We start from the raw sequence: 9,817 nt of genomic DNA on the forward strand, positions 1-9,817 counted from the left end.
AAGCACAAGTTTTCAAAACAAGTTTTCCTTCATTTTAGACAATGTTACTATTTAACATTCAACAATTCGACCCATTACCGGTCATCCCATCCCTTTAACAAGAGACATATCACAATATGTAAACAACATATGTATTTTCAACATGCATCAACATTATGCACTATCTTTCCAATTTCAACAATACAATCAACATATATAATGTTACATTCAACTTCCATATGAGGCAAGTTCCAAACATACTTCCAATAATCAAAACATTTTCGATGTTTCACAACTTAAGACATATATAAAAGCTCTTAAGTTCAACAAAATGTAAAATTTAAATACAAGATTACATATCAACAAACAAGTCCGGATATTTCTCTCGGACTTCCAACTCACGTTCCCAAGTGGCTTCCTCCACTCCGTGATGTTTCCATAAGACTTTCACCAAAGGAATGGTCTTGCCACGCAGGACCTGATCCCGCCTATCCAAGACCCGAACCGGTCTCTCCTCATACGAGGCATCCTCATCTACCTCTAAATCGCTCCAATCCAGCACATGTGATGGATCTGGTTCATACTTCCGAAGCATACTCACATGAAACACGTCATGCACTCCGGACAACTGCGGCGGTAAGGCTAACCGATAAGCAACCTCACCTATCCTCTCAAGGATCTCAAAAGGACCAATAAACCGAGGGGATAACTTCCCACTCTTCCCAAACCTCATCAGGCCTCGTCTAGGTGATATCTTCAGAAAGACATGATCACCTACCTCAAACGCCAAAGGCCTCCTCCTACGGTCGGCATAACTCTTTTGTCGACTCTAGGCTGTAACAAGCCTCCTACGGATAAGCTCAACTTTCTCCGTCGTCTCCCTAACCAACTCCGGACCCAACAAAGGTGCATCACCCACCTCGGCCCAACAAACTGGAGACCTACACGGTCGGCCATACAAGGCCTCAAACGGTGCCATACCGATGCTAGACTGAAAACTGTTGTTGTAGGCAAACTCTACCAATGGCAAGTGCCTCTCCCACGTCCCACTGAAGTCCAGGACACAACCCCGAAGCATATCCTCGAGGATCTGAATAGTACGCTCGGACTGCCCGTCAGTCTGAGGATGATAAGCTGTACTAAAGGTCAACTTAGTGCCCAAGGCACTCTGCAAACTCTGCCACAACCTAGCAGAAAAACGAGGATCTCTATCTGAGACGATCGTTGCTGGGACCCCGTGCAATCTCACTACGTCCCGAATATACAGGTCGGCAAGATGATCTACCGAATCTCTCACGCGCATAGGAATAAAGTGCGCCGACTTAGTCAACCGGTCTACAACCACCCAAATAGCATCGCTACCCCGCTGAGTCCTCGGAAGACCTACAACGAAGTCCATAGTGACATGCTCCCACTTCCACTCGGCAATAGGCAAGGGTTGCAACAAACCCGCTGGCCTCTGATGCTCGGCCTTCACTTGCTGGCAAGTAAGGCACTTCGATACGAAAACAGCCACATCTCTCTTCATACCCCGCCACCAAAACTGGCGACCCAAATCCTGATACATCTTACTACCTCCCGGATGCACCGCAAGGCGCGAATAATGAAACTCTCGGAGTACTTCCTCACGGCAAGACCCCGGTACAAACAAACGGTCTCGGTATCTCACACTCAGGTCGGGATACACCATCAAGCCCTTCTCAACCTTCCCACTGGGGATCTTCTCTCGGAGGGATTCTACCTCAAGGTCACCTTTCTGTGCCTCTAACACTCTAATCACAAGTGTAGGCTGCGCAACTACAGAAAACAAGGCCGCAGCCTCAACAGATTCGCCCAGTAGCAAATCAAACTCGCCAAGTGCTCCCAACATCTCGCATTCCCGGATGGCTATACTAGCAACATCACTAATGGTCTTCCTACTAAGGGCATCGGCCACAACATTGGCCTTTCCCGGATGATAGTGCAACTCAAAATCATAATCCTCGATGAACTCCATCCACCTCCTCTGCCTCAAATTCAAGTCTCTCTGTGTAAACAGATACTTCAAACTCTTATGATCCGAGAATACCTCGAACCTCTCACCATAAAGGTAGTGCCTCCAGATTTTCAAGGCAAAGATCACTGCTGCTAACTCTAGGTCGTGTGTGGGGTAATTCTTCTCGTGTATTTTCAACTGACGTGAGCCATAAGCTACCACTTTCCCCTCTTGCATCAACACACAACCCAAACCCTCTCGTGAGGCATCACAATAAACCGCATAACCCAACCCTCTCTCCGGAATAATCAACACCGGAGCGGTGGTCAATCTAACTTTCAGCTCTTGGAACGACTTTTCACAAGTCTCACTCCACACAAACTTGACTCCCTTCCGAGTCAGCCTAGTCAACGGTGACACTAACCTGGAGAAATCTTTCACAAACCGACGGTAATACCCAGCTAATCCCAGAAAACTGTGGATCTCAAACACACTCTTAGGCTGTGCCCAATCTTGCACTGCCTCAACCTTGGATGTATCAACAGACACCCCTTGCCCGGATACTACGTGGCCTAAGAATTTGACTTCCCTCAGCCAGAACTCACACTTCCCAAACTTGGCATACAGCCTATGGGCTCTAAGTAACTCAAGCACCACTCTCAAGTGTGCCTCGTGCTCCTCCTCAGAAGACGAATAGATAAGGATGTCGTCCACGAAAACAACCACAAATCGGTCTAAGAACTCCCGGAAAATCCGGTTCATCAAGTCCATAAAGACTGCCGGTGCATTGGTAAGCCCGAATGGCATCACCAGAAACTCATAATGGCCATACCGCGTACGAAATGCCGTTTTCGGAATATTCTCATCCCTGACCCTCAACTGGTGGTAACCCGATCTCAAGTCTACCTTAGAGAAACAACGGGAACCCTTCAACTGGTCAAACAAATCATCTATACGGGGCATAGGATACTTATTCTTAACCGTAGCCCGATTCAACTTCCGATAGTCAATACACAATCTCAAGGCACCATCTTTCTTTTTAACAAAGAGTGCCGGTGCTCCCCACGGTGAAACACTAGGGCGTACAAAGCCCTTATCTAGCAATTCTTGGAGCTGAACTTTCAACTCAACCAACTCTGCTGGAGCAAAACGGTAAGGTGCCATAGAAATCGGCGCCGTGCCGGGCACTAAATCAATAGAGAACTCTATCTCTCGGTGAGGTGGCAAACTAACGAGATCTTCGGGAAAAACATCCGAATACTCACAAACCACCCTCGGCAATACAACCTGGGTCTCACCCCTCTCACCACTCTCAAAGCTAGCAAGTAGACTACTAAGTTCACTTCGCCCTCGCGAATCATACCCCGGTGGCAAAACACTACCAACCCGGTCTCCCAAGAAATGGAACCACTCCCCGCTCAAGGTACATAACGTGACCCTCTGGCGGTAGCAATCAATAACAGCCCGGTATGACGATAGCCAGTCCATACCCAAAATAACATCAAAACCCTTCATGGGCATGACAACAAACGGAAAAGGAAGCCTATAATCGGCGACCTCTATATCACATCCTCTAACACCCTGTTTCAGGATCAACTCACCACCCAAAGGCGATACTACACAAATAGGAGATGCTAACTGTGCTAACTCCAATTCCAAAACCGATGCAAATGCAGCAGATACAAAAGAATGAGATGCACCCGTGTCTATCAACACACTAGCAACTGAGTTGCAAAACAGAAAAGTACCTCTCACTACTGATGGAGCCGGTACTAAATCCTGCGCGGTAACAGCATACACGCGCCCCGTAGGCCCCTGGTCTACCTGCTCACCTCTCGGAGCAAAAGACTGCTGCACAGACTGGGATGACGAAACTCCCGGATTGGCCCTCGAGGCCTGCACAGACTGAGCTGGCTTAAAACTCTGCGTCTGCCTAGAACCAGACGCTCCCGAAGTGGCACTCAACTGTGGGCAAAACCTCTTCAGATGCCCAGGCTGCCCACACTGATAACAAGTCAAGAGCTGCCCCCTGCCCAAACTCTGACTCTGCGGTCTAGCTGAAGAAGAAGCAGCTTTCTGACCCCCACCCTTCTGCGGGCAAACTGAAACCTTGTGACCCAGCTGGCCACACTTGTAACAAGTGAATTCCCCCTGACTGCCTCTCCCCGAGCCTACACTCGGCACTGGAAAGGTCGATCTAGAGACTGCACCCTGAGACTGCTGAGGGTTATAACCCTTCTGTCTCCTGCCATCACTCTGACTATCCTGGCTCCTCTTGGAGCCCCTCTGTTCTTCCTCCTCCTCCTGCATCATAATCTCCATATGAGCAGCAGCATCAACTAGGTGTCTATACTCTCGAATGTAAGACCCACCAACTCTTAACTTGAGGCCCCGCCTCAACTTCCGCTCAAACTCGTAGCAACGGCGTTCCTCAGACGCCACCAGTTCCGGTGCAAACCTGGACAGACTGGTAAAAGTAGCCTCAAACTCGGCCACTGACAAGCCCTGCTGTTTAAGCCGGCTAAACTGATCCCTCAGCTTCTCCCTAGCTGCTGCAGACAAAAACCTCTCCTGAAAAGCATTTATAAACGCCTCCCAAGTACTGCCCACACGAGCCTTCTCGTACTTCCACCATTGACCCGCATCTCCCTTCAGCTGGAAGGATGCCAAGGTCACTTTCAGTGCTCCGTCCTCAATGCCAAGCATCTCGAACGTCTTACTCATCTGTTCTAACCACTCATCAGCCTTCAGTGGCTCCTTCGGATCCCCGATAAACTCATCCGGATTAGACCGGAAAAACTCCCTCTTCAAGAAAGAAGGCCCTCTCTCAGCTACCTGATTCCCAGCTCTAAGAATACCCAAAGCTCCTGCTATCTCTCTGGCCAAGGCACCCATAACCTGCTGACCCACTGGCTCGGCCACATTGGCCTGCCCAACTCCCTCCTGAACTACCGGAATCTCTTCTGGCACAGGCACCTCCTGCCTACCCGGCCTACTACGCCTACCGCGTCCTCGTCCTCATTCTGACATCCTAATAAAGGAAACAAAGCCATTAGCACATTAATAAATGTGCCGAAGCTAAACACTCGTGTCCTAATGCAATGGACAACAATAATTCACTCCACATAAGCACATAAACACATAAGCACTTACGAATTTCATTTCCGGATAATGATAGTCCCAAGGCGTTACTAGAGTTCCGGTTAGAAATAGCATTGATCAAGTGCTTTTCCAACAAGACTCCCAGAAACTCAAGGATCCAATCAACATCCCAGAAATTAAATCCCATACCCACAGAGTCACATAAGCATGTTATCAATTAAGCACATAGCATATGATACCACATTTAAGTCTCTATCAAACGAGACAAACCCATTGTGATCCTAATCACTTCCCACGTACCCAAAGTATTCGAACCCGGTACGCTCTGATACCAAGTTGTAACGCCCTCAAAAAAAATAACATTAAACCCATCAAATAAGGTATGCATTTGCATATAAACTAACCACATTCCTTTATTCCTTAGAGTTTCATTACATAAGTATTACATGTTAACATCATAACAAAATGCCCTACAGGCTTACAGCTTTCCAAGTTAACACTTGGTTACAACAAAAGAGTACTAACTCGTTTACACATTATGCCCTAGGCTTGAAGTTACATGTAATACATCAAAAGTTAAGCGACAAAAGTACGTCCGCTACTAGCCTCCAGTTATGTCCTTGGAGGTGGCATGCTTCCTGCACCTGAAAATGATATTCCCATATAGGGTGAGCCACAGCCCAGTAGAAATACACTAAACCAACCATGGACAATGACTAAAATATTAGCAATTGATAGATGGTCAACACTGATACAATCACATAAATCACATATTTATGTCTTACAACTTATGAGTCTAAGTTACCTTTCATTTTCCCTTTTTCAACAGATAAGCATGCTAGCTCTATCATCATTTCCACAGATATGTATAAAAACTATATCTCACATTCAGATAAGCATAAAAGCTATATCCACATTCTCAATAGATATGTATAACAACAATATCCCACATTCACAGATAAGCATATAAGCTGTATCCACACTTCACAAAGATAAGCATATGAGCTCTATCTTCACTTCTCTAGACAAGCATATGAGCTGTGTCTACGGAGTTCATCCCCTATCTTCTCCCAATACCTATCCGGTTTAGAGGTACATCCCCTATCTTCCCCTAAACCGCGGAGTACATCCCCTATCTCCTCCTCTACACATAACGTATATAAACACATTGGTTCTATATACAATCACCCAATACATACAATTAATGTATTCTATCAATCGTCAAGTTCCATGACACATTTCATTGATTAGTTTCCGTTTACCTAATCATCATGCATTGTCTACAACAATCACGACTATCCTCCACCGATAGCCCAAAGCAGTTATTTCTAAACAGAAAATAAATGCACAATGGATATTCAATCAACATTTCATTTCTTCATTCCTCTCAATTAATTATCCCAATTAATTAAACAATGTAATTAGGTCAATTCCCATAATTAACATTTCAACCCTTAGGTCCCATTTTCATCAATGATTCAACAATCATTCCATTTTTTTCATGCCAAACATGCATCTAGGTTTATTATGAATAAAACCCGACTTTTGTTAAATTACACAAAAGCCCCAAACTTTCACAGAATTACCAAACCAAGCCCAACATCTCAAATACCAAAATTTAAAGACAAAACCCATAGAGAGGAGTAGGATATCCCTACCTCAAATTCGGAGTCTCAAAGGAGAAGACGACAAAACCCAACGTACTCCAAAACCATAGATTTTCAGATTAAAATGAAGCCCTCGACGATCAACAACCTTTTTGTAAAGGCCAAAGGTGAGTAAATCACTCCTACTAGATCAAAACCTAGAGAGAAGGTAGAGTCTAGAGTGAGAGGCTCAACAATGGTGATTTTGGAAAAGTAAGAGAGAGAAGAGAAAGTGAAAAAGTGATTTGAAGAGTCACAAATTCGGGACTTTAACCCAGGTCTCCGCTCGAGCGTAAAACACCCCGCTCGAGCGGCCACTCACAGACTTCCGCTCGAGCGGCCAACCGCCCGCTCGAGCGCAGAATGCACTCACCCAGCACTTTTGCAGAACCAGGCCTCCGCTCGAGCTCCCAACCCTACGGTCGAGCGGCCACTCACACAGATCCGCTCGAGCGGCCAACTCCACGCTCGAGCGTACAACACTGCACAACAAATACTGAATGGGTGTAATCTCCGCTCGAGCGCCAACACCTCCGCTCGAGCGTACAGGCCAAAAATCTGGGCAACTAGTTTTGGTTTCTAAACTCAACCAACCTGAAACAAATCCGCCCAACACATCCTATAACTCAAATACGAAGTAAAAGGATGTAAACAAAATAATAAACAACTACCAACATCCACGGACACATGTCCGGATCACGGTATAACAAGGGTAAACCCGGGATCGCTATAACCTCCCCCCCTTAAAGAATTTCGCCTCCGAAATTAAGCACAAGTTTTCAAAACAAGTTTTCCTTCATTTTAGACAATGTTACAATTTAACATTCAACAATTCGACCCATTACCGGTCATCCCATCCCTTTAACAAGAGACATATCACAATATGTAAACAACATATGTATTATTAAAATGCACCAACATTATGCACTAACTTTCCAATGTCAACAATATATTCAACATATATAGTGTTACATCCAACTACCATACGAGGCAAGTTCCAAAACATGCTTCCAATAATCAAAACATTCTCAATGTTTTACAACTTAAGACATATATAAAAGCTCTTAAGTTCAACATAATGTAAAATTTAAATACAAGATCACACATCAGCAAACAAGTCCGGATATTTCTCACGGACTTCCAACTCACGTTCCCAAGTGGCTTCCTCCACTCCGTGATGTTTCCACAAGACTTTCACCAAAGGAATGGTCTTACCACGCAGGACCTGATCCCGCCTATCCAAGACCCAAACCGGTCTCTCCTCATACGAGGCATCCTCATCTACCTCTAAATCGCTCCAATCCAGCACATGTGATGGATCTGGCTCATACTTCCGAAGCATACTCACATGAAACACGTCATGCACTCCGGACAACTGCGGCGGTAAGGCTAACCGATAAGCAACCTCACCTATCTTCTCAAGGATCTCAAAAGGACCAATAAACCGAGGGGATAATTTCCCACTCTTCCCAAACCTCATCAGGCCTCGCCTAGGTGATATTTTCAGAAAGACATGATCACCTACCTCAAACGCCAAAGGCCTCCTCCTACGGTCGGCACAACTCTTTTGTCGACTCTGGGCTGTAACAAGCCTCTTACGGATAAGCTCAACTTTCTCCGTCGTCTCCCTAACTAACTCTGGACCCAACAAAGGTGCATCACCCACCTCGGCCCAACACACTGGAGACCTACACGGTCGGCCATACAAGGCCTCAAACGGTACCATACCGATGCTAGACTGAAAACTATTGTTGTAGGCAAACTCTACCAATGGCAAGTGCCTCTCCCACGTCCCACTGAAGTCCAGGACACAACCCCGAAGCATATCCTCGAGGATCTGAATAGTATGCTCGGACTGCCCGTCAGTCTGAGGATGATAAGCCGTACTAAAGGTCAACTTAGTGCCCAGTGCACTCTGCAAACTCTGCCACAACCTAGCAGTAAAACGAGGATCTCTATCTGAGACGATCGTCACTGGGACCCCGTGCAATCTCACTACATCCCGAATATACAAATCGGCAAGATGATCTACCGAATCTCTCACGCGCATAGGAATAAAGTACGCCGACTTAGTCAACCGGTCTACAACCACCCAAATAGCATCACTACCCCGCTGAGTCCTCGAAAGACCTACAACGAAGTCCATAGTGACATGCTCCCACTTCCACTCGGCAATAGGCAAGGGTTGCAACAAACCCGCTGGCCTCTGATGCTCGGCCTTCACTTGCTGGCAAGTAAGGCACTTCGATACGAAAACAGCCACATCTCTCTTCATACCCCGCCACCAAAACTGGCGGCTCAAATCCTGATACATCTTAGTACCTCCCGGATGCACCGCAAGGCGCGAATGGTGAAACTCTCGGAGTACTTTCTCTCGGCAAGACTCCGGTACAAACAAACGGTCTCGGTATCTCACACTCAGGTCGGGATACACCGTCAAACCCTTCTCAACTTTCCCACTGGAGATCTTCTCTCGGAGGGATTCTACCTCAAGGTCACCTCTCTGTGCCTCTAACACTCTAGTCACAAGTGTAGGCTGCGCAACAATAGAAAACAAGGCCGCAGCCTCAACAGATTCGCCCAGTAGCAAATCAAACTCGCCAAGTGCTCCCAACATCACCCATTCCCGGATGGCTATACAAGCTACATCACTAATGGTTTTCCTACTAAGGGCATCGGCCACAACATTGGCCTTTCCCGGATGATAATGCAACTCAAAATCATAATCCTCGATGAACTCCATCCATCTCCTCTGCCTCAGATTCAAGTCTCTCTGTGTAAACAGATACTTCAAACTCTTGTGATCCGAGAATACCTCGAACCTCTCACCATAAAGGTAGTGCCTCCAGATTTTCAAGGCAAAGATCACAGCTGCTAACTCTAGGTCGTGTGTGGGGTAATTCTTCTCGTGTATTTTCAACTGACGTGAGCCATAAGCTACCACTTTTCCCTCTTGCATCAACACACAACCCAAACCCTCTCGTGAAGCATCACAATAAACCGCATAACCCAACCCTCTCTCCGGAATAATCAACACCGGAGCGGTGGTCAATCTAATTTTCAACTCTTGGAATGATTTTTCACAAGTCTCACTCCACACAAACTTGACTCCCTT

This window comes from Camellia sinensis, chromosome 3, assembly GCF_055761805.1.
Source record: "Camellia sinensis isolate YWXY chromosome 3, ASM5576180v1, whole genome shotgun sequence".
NCBI classification, from domain to species: Eukaryota; Viridiplantae; Streptophyta; class Magnoliopsida; order Ericales; family Theaceae; genus Camellia; species Camellia sinensis.